General features: G+C 46.7%; 1 long non-coding RNA gene and 1 pseudogene across 1 annotated transcript; one reads left to right on the forward strand and one right to left on the reverse strand.

Annotated features, from left to right (window-relative positions):
• Positions 1-429: 429 nt before the first annotated feature.
• On the reverse strand, positions 430-4,679 carry LOC135897836 (uncharacterized). The gene is made up of 3 exons (XR_010563167.1): positions 4,602-4,679; positions 4,417-4,556; positions 430-644 (listed from the first exon to the last, which is right to left on the reverse strand). It is a non-coding gene; the product is annotated as an uncharacterized lncRNA (long non-coding RNA).
• Positions 4,680-16,019: 11,340 nt separating this feature from the next.
• LOC135897844 (protein GVQW3-like) lies at positions 16,020-17,225 on the forward strand (annotated as a pseudogene).
• Positions 17,226-17,485: the final 260 nt, after the last annotated feature.

Genomic DNA, 17,485 nt, shown 5'->3' on the forward strand with positions numbered 1-17,485 from the left:
TATATATATATATATCTCCAACTGCGCCAGCGCAATGTGTATGTTACATAAAAAATGTTGTCGACGCGATGGATGAGAGCCATCACTTTCCTTAGGCGCATATAAACTATAAGTGAACGTCCACAGTGAAGCTTGATGAGGCTACCTCGCTATTCCTTATATAAGTGTGAAGTTTTTCAGGATGCTAAAATGTGGGATTTGCGGTGCCTTTCCTGAGAAAACCAGCTTGGCAGTTTTCTGCTAGAATTAAGAGCTCTTAATAGAGCAGTGCGAATAAACCAGGTCTCCAATGGTGTGAGTTCCTTTTTCGAACTACCTGGAGTAGATAAAAAAGTATGAAGTGCGTTTTCTTCCCATGTCCACAGCCATTATATAGCCCACACTCACAAGAAATACAACAAAACAATAAATGAAGTCTGTGTTCCGCCAACTTCATTTATTGAAGTCGGTGCTATCAATAAAGAAGTTGCTGATGGATGGTGCATTAGGTCTTCACAAAAGGTGCCTGAAAAATATTTCTCTTCAACCAGCGGGTAACCAATGGCGTATATTACGCCGTGACATCACGCGAGAGAACATTCATAATTTTCCATAGCGACGAAGTCCAATTGTCGAAGCGTCCCGCCGGTTGGTTTTCTCGAAGCCTGCGACAAAAAAAAAGAAAGATGAATGCAGAAAATTTGTACAATGCAGAACTAATGTACAACTTCGAGAGGTTTCTTTTCGATTTCTTTTCATTGCGAAACTAAGAATACAACCGTATTTTGCGCCTATTCCGCTGCCGCCTATGCTGGGGGCGCGCCTCTTTTGCCTCTAGCAATGTGACTGCTGCGGCTTCACTTGCACTCGTAGGCGGCTGCAGGAACCACCACTCCAGCAGTTTTATATAACCTCTTGATTCAAACACAGCTACCGCGTGCGCACTGCGGCGCATACAAACAGCTTCTGCGTGCATTGCCAGCGACGAGAGACGCCGCTTTTGCTAGCGGCAGGAATTGGTCTTGAAGCAATATAGGCTCGGCGGCGGCGCTTTCCTCTGAAGCGACTGTCGGAGAGGTGGTACCACTTCCCTAGGTGGCAGCAGTAGCACGACCGGGAGGCCCAAGCGAGAAATGAGCCCTCAGACGCGAACGAGGCGCGGCCATCTTGGACCTACACAATCGCGTTCAATGTGACCTGCAAAAGGTTGACTGCGTTCGAAGGACCCCGAGATTTCCCGGCGGCGCCGACATAACAATAATTGGAGAAATAAACACCGTAACAATTACTGCTATTTATTGCACAATTTTGCCGTTATGTCGCAGCCGCCTTACGTTCTTGGAGCCCCATAGAACAAGGGCACGATGTTACACCTCAAATTGACACAACTGTGCCTCTCAAAAAGGGACTGCACCGCTCAAATAGGCTGTGCAGCCGATCGAACGTAACTTTTTGTCTTCGGCTAAGGCATTGAGCACTATGCGCACGTGCTGTAGTGTTACCGCTGAACGACTCTGCGCAAATTCTTCGAATGCAACTCTCTGAGTGAAACGAATAGCAAACGTCGAGCTAAACCCGCGTATACACTGACTTGTTCACCCAGCGAAGTGGTTCGGACTGCTGACATATGTAACCTTAAAAAAAGTATTGCGTAAAGTTCTGCCGTTGTGGACGCTGTAAATTGGCAAAGCTTATAAGCTCTTTTCTCTTGGTATGCAGGTATACAAAGCGCAGGTGTAGAGCTTCGTTTCTAGCATGATCCATCGGTATACACGTGAATGCGATCTACGTACTTAGTGTTAAGATGCGATAAAGTTAATTGCTTTATCGCGACTACAATCATATCACATTTGTGACCTAATCCAGGAATTGAAGTGGCTATTTCTGGAATTGCTAGTCGCCATGGGGAATATGCTGCTCAAGTAGGCCAGTATTCGTAAGCAGGCAGTAAGTTTTTGCACCGCGATATTTCTTCAGCTATGCGTGCAGCGGTTATATCCTGAAGCGTGTTTTGTAGCCAAACGAAAAAAGGGACGACAAGCTTCCGTAAATCTTAGTGCATGAAAAGGTGGTTGGCGGGACTCAGCAATTACCAAACACTGACAGATGCACGTGGAACACCACGACATATGCGAAGGCTTTTGTCCAGCAATCTTTGAATTGCATCATCTAGATAACAGGATATTCCACGTACCGCAGGAGCAGATTATGCTATTCTTTGTCTAACGATTGCCGAGTGAATGCGTATTAAGGAAGAGGTTGAACTTGTGGGGTTTCCGGTTCTCGCGGTGGTTGTGTAAAGCCGTTGCGTTGTGTTGCCGGGGGCTCCGTGTCCCTCTCCTCCTTGCCTGGACGGGGTGGCAGCGGGTCATAAAACACTGTCGCTCGGCTGTCACCCCGCCCACGCGAAGGTCAACAGGCGTTTCCTATTGGCCGACATTTTGGCGGGATTCGGGCCCTGCTTGCGTGCACTCCGGGTAAGCGCGCGCAAGACGGGCGCCCGGGGAGACCACATCGGGGCGTCGGAAGGTGCGTACATGTTCCTCTCTGCCGGCGGCGGCCTCCTTTGTCCGCCGCCGGCCGATGGTTACTTCGGCTCGTCGGGGTCCCGGCCTCGCCGGGCGCGCGCGCACTCTTCCGTCGTCTCGATGTCCTGAGGCAGCGTCTGCCGATCGTGCCCCCGTCTGTTCGTCTGTCGTTTCTCTCTATTTCCCCTTTCTCTGCTGGGGGGCGCACGATGGCAGGCGCTGACCGAAGGATAGGCAAATTCTTACTGCTGGGGGTTCTTTGTTCTTTGTTTCTCTCCTTGTCGCGGGGCGCCATTCTAGCGGCCACCGGCGACCATTCGGCCATGTTTTGTGTGATTAATATTCGGACCCTTATGTTAAAACGTGTGTTTGTATTGACTCCCAGTGTAATAAATGTACTTTCTGTCTTCGCGAGAGCTTTGCCTAGGGTCTCCCTTGCTGCGCGCGTGCGGTCTCGCCTTCCCCTAAGCTGTGGGGGGGCCGGCGGGGCGCGTACGCGCGCAGCTGCGCGTCGGCACACGGAGCGGGCCGGAGCAGGCGCGGACGCGCGGTGCCCTGCACGCGTGGCGGCTCGGAGTGCTCGAACCCGCGGTGGTGGTCGTCCGGCGCGCCGTGAGCGTCGCGGGTGAACACCACAAACTACTCCACCTAACTCCAGCAAATCGACGAAAAATGTTTATCAGGGAGTTAACTTTCTCCTCTAATGCTTTTATTTGGAGAGCCCATGATAGCCGTCTGTCTATAATAATACCCAATAGCTTGTGTTGTCGCACAAATTGGCGATGCTGAGAGTCTAGCACGAGCTGGAATCTCATTAGGGATTTCATTGCAAAAGGAAGTGTAGCAGTTTTCTCATGTGAAATAATCATACCACTGCCTTTCAAACGATCATTAATTAGTGTTAGGCCAGCTTGTAGCTTTTGATGCACGGCTTGAGTAATATAATCAGATGCCCATATGCACAAGTCGTCTGCATATAGTGAATAATGCAAGGTATCAGGCAGGATATGGGGTAAGTAAGCCATAACACAGTTAAATAGAAAGGGACTGAGTACACTACCCTGTGTTACGGCTGGCGTGTAGCACCCCGTGAAAAAGGGATGCTCGACCACCATGCCTCATCGAAACGAGGATGAATTCCTAATTCGCTATGGTTATCTCGAGTGGAGTCCGGTCTGGCGGACGCCCCGCAGTGTTCACAGGCCCCTTTGTGTGTGTACCCTTTCCGCTAGCTAGACAGGACCCCCGGTCTGCCGCCAGCGGAGACACGCTCGTGAAGACGTCAACTGGGGCAATGAATTAGCCACCTATCCACAACCAGACGCCCTTTCCGCGAACTGTCAAACTCTACAGGAGAACTTCCGCGAACCAACGTCGCCTAGAAGAAAGGATCAAGCCACCCCTCCCGGACCTGCGGGCTCACTGAAAGTGAGAGCATCTGCAAAGCCACGTCGAGGACTTGCCACGTCAACTGGGAGAATGGACCAGGCGCCCTTTCCGCGAACCAACGTCGCCCAGAAGAAAGGATAAGCGCCTCCGATCCCGGACGTGCGGGTTGGTACCTGCGGAGGCGGGCCCGTACCGGCTCACTGAAAGTGGGAGACGCCCATCCACAAACCAGACTCAGTGCCTGTCACGTGACGTTGACGTGAGCAAGATCCCGCCCACGATTTTAGCGAGCCTATTTGATGATGATGATGGTGATGATGATGATGATGTCCTTGATGAGTTTGGCGCTTACCCACTCGCGGGGATTGGCCAAGAGTCGGGCAGACTTTGCTTATGTGTTCGCGAGCCTATTTAAAGGGGCTCCGCAATGTACTTTTTCACTTGATTATCTTCTTCTTATCTTTCACGAACCATTGAATAAACCGTGCAAGTTTAGCACCAGAAATTGCCTCGTCCTTACCTTGTCGCCATGGTCTACCGGATGACTGAAGCCCGCCGCCAACGCCACGCTACCAAATAGTAACGTCGGTCGAGCTTCGATAAAGAGGCGTCGCAACAACTCGTCAGCGGTGGGGTACGCTACCCTGGAGAAAGAAACACCTGCGAAACGACTTGATGCACTTCATGTTCTTACCATACTCTTACCTTCTCGTGTCTAATCTTGTTCACTGGGATCATTAATAATGCTAGGACTAGTGGGGACATCGTCTTCCTCGTCCTTCAGCTCCCCTTGGAAAGGGCTTCTGCACCATGCTCTGGCTCTTCGAGTCTTACGCTATCGCGAATAAATTGGTGGCCTCTGTTTGCTTGTCTGATTGGTTGCCTATACATCTGCACTGCCTGTGACACGCCATTTAGCTACAGAACACTTCACTACCGTGCCTATACGAAGTTTCGGGCTTCCTTTCTTTTTTTTTTTTGCCTTCGACAAATGTGATCGACTAAATCTCATACAGAACAAAAAAATATAGTAGGTTTGTAAAGTGAGCTACGAGGCCAAGCAAGTCGACGACCTTGGCAATGTATTACCTACTTGTCCCTTCGAGGTAATGAATTCTCGAGCCACAACTTATCTGGGGAAGCCGTAGACAAAATCACCAACACAGCCCACGTTGAAAGTAGTTGTTTACTGGAATATTTCCCAAGTATCATCAGGTGATACTGATATGAGTCGCGCTTTGCGACGTTATACACGGTGACCCAGCTAATTTTAGCCAAGGTTTAAAATTATGCCGAAGCACTGTGGGAGGACGCGACAAATCCATGCTGTTGGCAATTGTATCCAGCAAAGAACAAAATTCTGGGGATGAAGCGTGCCAAAACCCCGATCTGATTACGATGCACGCCGTAGTGGGAGACTCCGCAATAATTTTGACTACCCGGGGCTCTTTACCGCGCAACTAAAATTAGGTACTCGAGTGTTTTTTTTTTTCGCAATTCGCTCCTATAGAAATTCAGCAGCCGCGGACGGCATCGAATCCGCTACTTCGAGCTTATAGGTGGAGCAAGTCACACTTCTGGTGTGTTTGTGTGTCTTCTGCTAAACTGCACAATTATTCAATATTGATTAACTAACTTCGCGATTATTATGTTGGCTGCAAAACTTCAAGACATAACTTGCAGAACATTCTATGAAGCATCTCATTCAGCCTTTCCTAACTTCCAACTTGTTAAGTAATAATTTTTTTCTGCGTCTTAAAGAAAACCCGCAAAGCATGAAAAAAAGGTACGTGCCATGCTCGCTGGCGCGCCGCGATTGCAGTGCTCTCAAACGTCGCACGCAAGAACGAACGCCGCATTTAGCCGGTTTTGCTGCCGCTTAAAATGCAACAGGGCTGCGGGGCAGGCGTTGGCCTCGCGGCGGTTCGTGAAAGAGATAAGCACACCAGCAGGGCACCAGCTGGGCGAAATGTGTTGTTCGTTCATATGTACAAGGCATGTTTGAGAACACTGCAATTGCGGAGCGCAAGCGGGCATGTCGCGCACTTTCTCTTACATTTAGACGGGCCTCCTTTACGATGTTGAAAATCTGATCCCATAACGAGTATAGGAAGTTACAAAATGCTGATTTAGGCGTTTCCTTGAACACTCTACAACTTTCTGACTTCAAGTTGTGCCCTCAAGAGAATTTTGCGAAGCTCGTTAATTATTCTTGAATAAATGAATATGAAATTAGGCAGAGTTTTAAAAAAAGTCAGTGGCGATTTAGCGTAAAGGCTTGAGAATTGCCTAGCGTTACGTCGCACCTCTCTGAGGTCCCGGATCCAAGATTTAAGCCGTGTTCACCACATTGCAATGTGTTGTTCAGGAGCTCGCTTGACACCCTCCCTGCCTCTTCGAGGGGCGAAGTGTAACTGACGGTGGACCGGAGCACACCACCGTCAGATAGGTAAAGTTGGGGATGAATCAGATATACATGATATATGTATTACCATGTAACCGGCTTCCCGCACTTATCCCACATACACTTTCTTTTTCCACTTTGACACTTTTAATGCTCACGCATTAAAACGTGTGAATTGTTATATACAAAAACTGGCAATATGCATTTGATCACGTATTCCTGCAGTGCTTCGGCATATTTTTAAACCTTCACTCAAGTTGGCTGGGAGACCCTCTACAATAGTTGTCTGAAGTAGTCCTCGCGGCGGACTAACTTTGTCTTGCACAGTGCGCATTCCGAATCATCCGAATAATGTTCGTAGAAGTATTTTTATGCAACGCAAAATCTGTGCTTTACGTATTATTTCACGACGCCAAATGCAGTTTATTCCAGATGTTTCAGCAGAAGTTTGAAGTGATTTCCAAACAAACCGCAGCAGAGATGGATTCGTGAGTGTTGTGCTTGTATTATTTATTGTATTGTATTGTTTTACGCGGGAACTTTAAAACTGATGTCACCGTGTCTTTGTTTTCGTTTCTTCAATTAAATTGATCGCATTGGGCACACTTATGATGTCTAAGAAAAGTAGCTGTCACCAGCATATATTTAAAGATAGTTACTAAAGAACGTGGTTCATTTTTAAGAAAATATTTGTTGCGCGGGTCGTTAAGATAATTGTTGTAATTACTAATGTATCTAACTGTTACCTACGATTGATTATTAACTGTTAACTAAAGTTAGTTTCTGAGTTACCAATATTGGATGATAAGCTATTACTATTATTATTAGTGCTCATTATTATTATTATTATTATTATTATTATTATTATTATTATTATTATTATTATTATTATTATTATTATTATTATTATTATTATTATTATTATGTTATATGAAAGCACACATACAGGAGGGAAAGAGATAAGTAGAAGGCAGGGAGGTTAACCAGAATAACGTCCGGTTGGCTACCCTACACCGGGGGAATGGGGAAGGGGGAAACAAATATAACAGGGAGAGAGGGAGGAGGACATACACACACACACACAGAGGTAAATAGGGAAGGAGCAGTCTGCAAACTGCCACGCAAAGAGGCACGAAGCCTGCCTACTCCTTAGGAAGGACGGGATCGAAAAGGCATTTGAAGATAAGGAGAAAAGAAGTAACGAAGAAATAAATAGCAACATGACAGGCACCAAACACGAAAACAAAGCAAGGCATACAGAGAGCAGGTAGGAACAGAACATACACACCAGAATAGAAAAAAAAAACACGCAGGTCACACTAATTACAGGAGGATGTAAAAATACAAAACTAAAACAGTTAGCAAAAAAATATTTCGCACCTTGCAAAGTCTCTCACAAACAGGAAGCGAAGCCAGTTTCTTGTAGAAAAGTAAGTAGGGTGCGATGAGCCTGGTCGCGTCGAGAAGCACAGCCAGTCGGATACAGGCAATGATCAAGCGTCGTACACTGCAGGCCAAGTAGGCTATGGTCCCTTAGTAGCGACGTGCGCAGCGAAACGAAAGCAGGACACTCTAATATAAGGTACTCTCGTGTTTCGCAGGAACCACAAGAAGCACACGACGGACTGTGCACACATCCTTGCTGGTATAAACATTCAGACACCAGGACAGAACCAACCTTTAACTTGAGCAATAGAACTCTAGCACGACGAGGCTAGCTTCGACCATGATCACGGGGAGGAAAGGATTATATTGTAACACGCTGGTCTGGGTTCTTCTTGAGGAGGTATCGATAAGTCAAGAGAGGAGCATCGGCAAGCCTACACTAAATTTCCGGACAGTCACATTCTTTGTGAGCACAAATGGAAGCGAGTCGATTGGCTTCTTCGTTTCCGGTGATAAACATGTGCGAAGATATCCACTAGCCAACGAGGGATATTCCACAAGGTGTAATTCTGCTAGCAGATTCAATGACGCTATGCACAACTGGGCAATCAGCGTCATATCTCGGTTGTCTTCCGAGGGTAGCGCGAGAGTCCGTGAGGATGGCAACCTTCAATGTCCTTAACTCTTCTTGGATGTACTTGAACTTGAACTTTATTTGTATCTATACAACGTACAGATGACAGGGGCACAGACAAAAAGCCATAAAATTGGCTTGACTAGGTCTGTGTTCCTCATTGATTTCTTTGGCATCACGCAGCAATGCGTGCATAAATATAAGATTAACAGATGTAATGGACAAGAAATATAAATGTAAACAATGTGTGGATAAATGGGACTATTTATACAAAGTACTTTCGCACTGCGGCGAAAAATTGACATGAATGCAGAAATTGTAATTGTCATACCAGTTACGAAAAACAGGAACAGGAAAACAACAAAATGCAGACAACATGAATCACTTTTCATTTACGGGTAACATTCACAGAAATACAAAACTAAATAAGTCACTGTCCAATTACAGCTTAGAATGCGTGTACATAAGAACAAAACACAAATAAAAGCATTAGGCATTCACGTGAAAGCCAATATGAGTGGCAAGTTTGGGCACCTGATTAAAATGATAATAAGTATGGCGATTAATGAAGAGATTTAAGTAGAAATGGGTAGTTCATTACGCAGCATTTGATTCCCGTAGTTAGTTCTTGAGTGCGGAATATGCCAAGTTTCTCTGTGGCGTGTACAGAACCTGCTTGCATTTAATGTTAGCCTTGACAAGTGCTCGAGAAATTTGTGCTACCTTTTCTTTGTGTTAAAAAGCGTTCTAGCAAAATTGTATTGTAGACCGATTTTATTGGCGCTATATCTAATTGACTTAAAAGAGGATCAGTATGCGCATCGAATGAAGAGTTTGAAATTGCACGGATGGCTTTCTTTTGCAATAAATATGGAATGTTGATGTTATTGCTAGTCGTGTTGCCCCATACGAGGTGACAATAGTTAACATGAGATAAAAAAAAGAGAATTATAAAGTAGGAGCTTCACTCTTAATGGTAAAAGGAAGCGTAATCTTATTAGTATTCCAAGAACTCGTGCGAGTTTGTTAGCAATAATGTTAACATGGTCATTCCACAGCATATTCTCTTGGAATATGACACCTAAGCTTTTAACCGATGGTACTATGTCTATGAAAGAAGTACCTATTCTTAGATGTCCGTTAATACTATGCCTTTTGTTTTTTGGCTGAAAAAGCACGTCTTTTGTTTTGGTAGTATTAATAGTTAATGAGTTGAATAAGCTCCGCTTGTTTATTTAGGCTAGTGTATCATTAGCAACACATAGCAATTCTTTCACGTCCTTAGAAGTTATGAATAAACTAGTGTCGCCGGCATAGATAACAAATTGTGCGCCGGTGTTGATATTAGTCATGTCATTTATGTACAGGTTAAATAATAGTGGTCCTAGTATGCTTCCTTGGGAACTCCAGCAAATATAGGCAAATTTTTTGAATAGTTACCTACAACAACGGTCTGATACCTGTACTGCAAATAACTTCTAATTAAGTTCAGGAAAGTTCCCCTAAAGCCATAAATGTCAAGTTTTCTTAGAAGAGTATTGGGATTAAGGGTGTCAAAAGCCTTCGAAAAATCAAAGACACCGAGAGTAACTAAATCGTCTTCAAAGCCTCGCAAAATGTTCTCTTTTTGCATCAGTAAAGCTATTTCTGTTGAACGAGTTTTTCTAAACCCATACTGGTAATCTGTAATTACATCGTGCTTTTTACAAAAAGAGGTTACGCTTGCATTAATCAATTTCTCGAGACATTTAGAAAAAATAGGCAGGATCGATATTGGGCTCTAATTTGAGAGCTCGTTTCTGTCGCCAGATTTGAAAAGTGCTGTTACCTTCGCTATTTGCATGCGCCTAGGAAATATACCATTCGTCAATGTAAGATTGTACACGTGCTCTAAGACAGGACAAATCATCGACATCGCAACTACTGCTATCTCGAAGGCTGAGAAACCTGCTGTAGATTTAATGAGTGTTAGAAGGGCTTAGGAATGCACTTTCGACGACTTTTTATTTTATGTATTCTGTGCAACTAGGATCGTAGGAGCTATTCACCAGCGATACAAAGTGATTGTTAAAAGCGTAAGCCAATGCCGTGCCTGATGTTGGCTGATTATTTATTTCTAACTATGCTGCATTCTCTGGCTGATTGTTTACACGAAGTAAACTGTTTAGTTTTTTCCATGGGATATCGGTTCGCATTATCGTTTCTTTGTTAAATAATTTCTCAAAATATTGCACTTTTACTGCCCTTAAAGCACCATTAAGCTTATTCCGGCATTTTTTAAACTCTGTTAAATGTGTTGCATCCCTTGTGTCTAGGAAGTGCTTGAAAAGAGCATCTTTTTGTTTGATCAGCTTCAGCGTACTCTCAGTAATCCAAGGTTTCCTTGCTTTTTTGGCTTTTTTGGTTTTGCGTTTAAATGACTTTATGTAAGCGCTCTGAAAAAAGGATAACAACAACTCGTACGCTTTGTCACAGTCTTTCTCGTTATAAATGTCTTGCCAGTTTATGTGAAATATTTCGTTGCGAAACTTATCAAGTGTGAATGGGTTAATATCCTGAAATGTTAATTGTTGATCTTTAGAAAGACGCGAGGGCCACACAGGTGAATTAACAAGTAGAAAGATAGGCAAGTGGTCACTGACGTGAGCAGTGATGACGCTTGATAAAATGTTTTGTGTGTCAAAATTCATAGTGAAAACATCGAGTAAACTTTGGCAGTCACCTTGAATACGAGTAGGAGCAGTAATTGTATTAATGCAAGCATTTGATTCAAGTACCCCCAATGTGTCTCTGTGATGTGTGCTCTCGTGTAACATGGTAATATTAATATCGCCACCCAAAACTAAACTGTAGTCGTTATCGTTAACCCAGGATAGCAGGTTATCGATGTATTTAAGAAAATTAACCACATTCCCTCCCGGTGGGCGATATACCACAGAAAAAATGCTGCGACCATGAAAAACAGTCAAAATTTCAAAGTCAGCAGTAACTTGAGTAAAGTATTACAACAATTCGCAATGCAAGTTAGTCCTAGTAAGCAACAGAACACCGCCGCCTTTTTTATTGCATTGATTCAGATAATGAGAGACATAGTCTGATATTTGCAATACTTCTTCGTTGCGATACCATGTTTCGCACAGCATGACAATGTCAAATAAAAAACCAAGAGAGGACAGCAATGCGCTGAGATCATCGTCCTTATTGCGTGCAGATTGCGTGTTTAAATGTAAAAAAGGACGTGCACTTATTTCTCTTAGCAAATATTTTACCGACATCGCTTGGTGTGAACAGTCTTTCCGCCATGTTTAACTGCTGCAGTAAGGACGACGTCCGATGCACACTTGCAAGCGCTTACTCCATTTTATCAAGGTCTTGAACTGCAGGTATGCATAGTGCCCGTGATGTGTCAGCTTTCCGCACCAAAATTTTACTATCCAGAGTCCACGCGTACTTCCACTGTTTGTCTTTCTTTCGCGCAACAACTTGCCCAAGAACCTTCTTTAGTGTTGGGCGCAGGTGCTCATTTACGAAAATAGAAGCATGACCACATTTACCGAGATCAGTGGCGGATATACGCTTTTTTCGCGCCTTTTCAATGAGCCCATCACGCTTTGAATGCGAACGAAACTGAACGACAATATTCGGACAGCCACCATCTTTCCGCGGCACACGGTGACAAACATCGACGTCTGCGTCACAGAGAGGCTCATTGATCAGGCTGCCGAGCTTCGCTACTGCTGCAAAAAGATTTTCATTGTCAGTGAATGGCACACCTTTAATTTCAACGTTTCTGTTTCTTCAGTGGTGTTCCTGGGTTGTCATCTTCTACTCAAGGCCAAACACTTGCCCTCCAAGTTCCTGAGATTGGCTGTCAAAGCAGTGTTTTCCTTTTTTTAAGGAAGCGTTTTCTTTTTCAATTGCAGCACACCGTGTCGTCGTTGCATCAAACTGGGTGCTGAAGAAATCCATAGAATGCTTCATGTCTTTGAATTCCTTTCGGAGTTCTTCAATAGCGCTTCACATGTAACGCATTTCTTGCCGAATGTCTTTTAGGAACTTGGTTAGTTCATGCGTCATTTTAGTACCTGACATTTACACTTCACGTTTGGCAGCAGTGACGGAGTAAGTAAGAAAAGGAAACATACAAGATTCCGCACAAACCTGTGTGTAGGACGATCAAAGTAAGTAAATATGTCGGCTCCGCCGGCACTGCTGCCAAAGTGCCTGTCGGGTAGAAGATGCAGGTCCTTTATAGTCAGGGGCAGTGCCAGTCGAAGGTCAGGGGGCACTGATTTCACTCAGAAAGCTACGTCAGCCGTAAGTGCGTATGCCACCCAACCGAAGACGGTATGATGTGGCAAAACAGGAACAATCCCGCGCAGACGCAGCCGTGAAGTCCGCAAGTGGCAGTCAATGTCGTTGCACCTCGAGGCAGGCAAAACCTGTGTGTAGGACGATCAAAGTAAGTAAATATGTTGGCTCCGCCGCCACTGCTGCCATAGTGCCGGTCGGGTAGAAGATGCAGGTCCTTTATAGCCAGGGGCAGTGCCAGTCGAAGGTCAGGGGGCGCTGATTTCACTCGGAAAGCTACGTCAGCCGTAAGCGCGTATGCCACCCAACCAAAGACGGTATGATGTGGCAAAACAGGAACAATCCCGCGCAGACGCAGCCATGAAGTCCGCAACTGGCAGTCAACGTCGTTGCACCTCGAGGCAAAACCTGTGTGTACGACGATCTAAGTAAGGAAATATGGTGGCTCCGCCGCCACTGCTGCCAAAGTGCCGGTCGGGTAGAAGATGCAGGTCCTTTATAGCCAGGGGCAGTGCCAGTCGACGGTCAGGGGGCGCTGATTTCACTCGGAAATCTACGTCAGCCGTAAGCGCGTATGCCACCCAACCAAAGACGGTATGATGTGGCAAAACAGGAACAATCCCGCGCAGACGCATCCGTGAAGTCCGCAAGTGGCACTCAATGTCGTTGCACCTCGAGGCAGGCAAAACCTGTGTGTAGGACGATCCGAGTAAGTAAATATGTTGGCTCCGCTGCCACTGCTGCCAAAGTGCCGGTCGAGTAGAAGATGCAGGTCCTTTATAGCCAGGGGCAGTGTCCGTCGAAGGTCAGGGGGTGCTGATTTCACTCGGAAAGCTACGTCAGCCGTACGTGCGTATGCCACCCAACCGAAGAAGGTATGATGTGGCAAAACGGCGCGCAGACGCAGCCGTGAAGTCCGCAAGTGAGCAGTCGACGTCGTTGCACCTCGAAGCAGGCAAAACCTGTGTGTAGGACGATCAAACTAAGTAAATATGTCGGCTCCACCGCCACTGCTGCCAACACTGCTACCAGTGCTGCCGCTGCCACTGCTGCCAAAGCAACATCAATCGCTGCCATCTCCGCAGTTGTTGATGAGGCTGGATGCGCTATGCGAAGCACCCGCTGGATGCCAGTTGAAGGGCAGAAGTAAGCTGGATGGGCGCCTTGGTAGTCGCTATGTACGGATTCATCCGTAAATATTTTAACATAATCTCCAAACCGTTCGAGTAAGTGTGACCGGGCCAAATGGAATAGCGCTGGAACAGGCAGTGCAGACTTTTCGTGTATTTGTGGAATTGCAACATAAACGGGGGATAGACATTTGCTGAAACATTTGAGGGGTGTAACTGAAGTAGTCCCTTCAGAATTACCGCAATGGTTTTACACAATGCCATCATTTAACTTACGCAAGAGAATGGGCGCTGGGTCAGCCGATTAAGAAGTGCTTGGTCATTCTTTGCGCGGTGAAGACGCTCGATGTGGCGTAGAGCTCTGTGGTCTGCTTGCAGCCTCAGGGGCAACTAATCTGCTTCAGTATGTAATGCCACTGATTCTGCCTCGCGAGGTAAGCGAAGCATGACCCTGAGGGCGATCCGATGGTCACTTACCAGTTGGGTCATCAAACTATGGCGGCACATTCAGGAATGGCGACGCATACATTACGCCAGAGAATACAGATGGCTGACGCACCTGTAGTGCTGTCGCTTAATTGGTCGAAGCCGGAACCCCTAGCAGTCAAGGCGGCCACATGTTTGAGGAGGGACAGTGGTTTGCGCCGTAAAGATTTAGCCGCAGGACGCCACCAGAGGCGATCATGAATAACAACTTCCAGGTAAGGGTGTTGTACCTATCTTATTGGTGTCTCGCCAAGGTGTACAGTCGACTCATGGTTCGGCGCGCACGTTGTCTGGGCTGGAATGCAATTGCAGCCGACTTGGCAGGTGAAAAATATAACTCAACTTCATCCAAGTACTCTGCAGTCGCATTCAGAGCTTTCTGCAAGCTTGCACGATAAGGCGTGCGCCAAGGTACGAAGGGCCACTGATTCACCGAGCGATGTCATCATCATAGACAGATGTGCCTATTGGAAAGTCACATTTCTGAGGCAAATGGCGAAGAAGCCCAACAAGAAAGCAGTTAAGAAGAAGAGGTGATACAACGCTCCCTTGCAGGACACCACGCATCGAATTGCGCGATTCACTTATTTCTCCTCTAGCGCCAACTTTCATTCTGTGCTCTGATAGAAAATTGCGAAAAAATAGAAGCAGACGACGCGAATTTCCAGTGGTCGCAAGTGCGCAAATTATATCCTCATGCGGGACCGAGTCGAAAGCTTGCTGTACGAGGTCTGTTAGAAAGGTATTCAACCTTTTTTTTTGCGAACTCCTGATGGATATGAAACAAACGCGCTTGCATCAGCCGACCTTGAACCTTCGTGCGCATGCGCGAATTTTTGAGCTACTGAGGGTAGGAAGGCACCCCACTGATGCACCACTCGAGGTGAAACTGGAGGGGCAAAACATCCCGGAGAGGAACTTGATAAGAGTCCTGGGAATGTGGCTACAAGCAAGCAGGAAATGCAGCCACACACTCGGCCTACTCAGCAAGTCGGCTGAACAGGTAGGCAGAATGATAACCAGAGTCTCCCACCGATGGCGTGGGATGAAAGAAGACGACACGCTAAAGCTCGTCAGAAGCCTAATTTCAGCAGGGTAATCTACTCGCTGCCATACTACCCTATGACCAAGAGCGAAACGGAACAAGCAGAGACAATCTTGCGGAAGGCCTACAAGACGGCACTCCACTTACCAAGAAACACAGCGAACGACAAGCTGCTACAGCTAGGGTTTAGCAACACCTTCGCCGAACTGGCAGAAGCACAGCTTGGAGCACAGTTTCACCGAATCAGAGACACGGCTACGGGAAGAGCGCTCCTGACAAGGTTAGGCGCGACCCAAGGAGGTCAATCCCATTCCGAAAAACATGTATCCAAATCTCCACACGGCCAGAAGGCAGGCGCGGGCAGATTATGTGGAAAGGCATTTAGCCAAACTAGAAAACACGGTTTTCACGGATGCAACACTGTATCCATGGGATCGACATACAAATTGCATTAAGGCAGCTTCGGTAGTGGTTGACAACGCAGGCAAGCTAATCACCTGCGCAACTACACGTAGCGCCAGGATAGTGGAAGAGGAGGAGGTCGCTGTTGCGCTAGCGGCGGCTGAGGGCTATCGAAAAGGCAAATCAATTGTCATTTTAACGGATTCAAAAGAGACATGCAGGAACTACACAAAGGGTAGAATCTGCAGGGCTGCCTTAGCTATTTTCTGCAAGGCAGAACACCTCAGACACCGCAACCCACAAACTAATCTGTATTCCGGCACACATGGGGATAGAAGGAAATGAAACGACAGACAGCTTGGCTTGCGAGATCACGTACCGAGTCAAGCGGCCACACGCCCTGGGACAGCACTTCACCGTGGAGATCGGCTATTCAGAGTTACTGAACTACCACAGAGGCAAGAGAATTAGATACTCCCCGCCACACAAAGCCTTAACACAGCAAGAAGCAGCTAGTTGGTGGAGGCTGCAAACGGGAACCTTCTCTAACTTACATATACTAAGCAAGATGTATCCTACACAATTTAGGAACACATGCCCGTGGTGCGAGGCAACCCCCACGCTTTACCATATAACCTGGGAGTGTAAACGTAACTACACATTCCACCAACACAAAACCCCGAGTGCGGAGCAGTGGGAGAGCCGGCTCACCAGCTGCGAGCTCACCGCCCAAAGGGCAATGGTGCAGCACGCAAGCGAAGCAGCGCTGCTCAGTGGAGTCCTGGACTAGGGGCTCAACCCTGCTAAGGTCAAGCGTCTGTAGCGATGAAGACGAAGACCGAACGCTAAACCCTTAATGGACCAAATAAAGTTTTCTGTCTTTTTCTCTCTCCCGCCTGCCGATAGCGTCAGTTGCTGGGACGCAACGTATGAGTGAGGTAGTGCGCAGTGCGCTCGTCGGTTATTTATTGCAAGGAAACTGGCGGAGCGACTGGAGCGCCACTACTGCATCAAATTTTGCCAAAAACTGGGCGACAGCCAAGTGGAGACCATTAGGAAGATTCAGATGACTTTCGGTGACGATGCTGTGAGCAGCACACAGATTAAGGAGTGATACAACCGGTTTAAAGATGGCCGCACATCGGTGGAGAGCGAGCCACGCTCCGGTCGGCCATCAACATGCCGAAATGACCAGGTCATTGCCGAAGTGAACGCTGTGGTGATGCGGGACCGTCGTGTGACTATCTGAGAAATTGCGGAAGAGGCGGGCATCAGCACTTTTTCTGCATATGCCATTATGACCGAATATTTGGCCATGAAGAGAGTTGCGGCGAAATTCGTGCCAAAGTTGCTCACGATGGAGCAAAAGCAACTTCGTGTTGAAGTCTCACAGGACATACTGGATTCCACGAACAGTGACCCCGACTTCATGAACACCATAATCACAGTGGAAGCGTTCCACGTCATCAAGACCAAAGAAGGCCCGCCAAGTGCGCAGCAACGTCAACATGATGCGGACTGCTTTCTTTGACTACCGCGGTGTGGCACACTACGAGTACGCACCACAGGGTCAAACAATCACCAAAGAGTACTACAGGGATGTCCTCCGTCGCCGAGGTGATGCTGTGCGGCGGAAGATACCGGAGTTGTGGTCAACAGGAAATTAGCGCATCCATCACAACAATGGACCTGCACATTCCTCGCACTTGATTCGGACTTTTTTGGCAAAAACCAGACTCCTGTAGTTCAACAGGCTCTTTACTCTGCTGATATGGCCCCCTGCGACTTCTG

The sequence above is a fragment of the Dermacentor albipictus genome, unplaced genomic scaffold, assembly GCF_038994185.2.
Source record: "Dermacentor albipictus isolate Rhodes 1998 colony unplaced genomic scaffold, USDA_Dalb.pri_finalv2 scaffold_17, whole genome shotgun sequence".
In the NCBI taxonomy this organism is placed as follows: Eukaryota; Metazoa; Arthropoda; class Arachnida; order Ixodida; family Ixodidae; genus Dermacentor; species Dermacentor albipictus.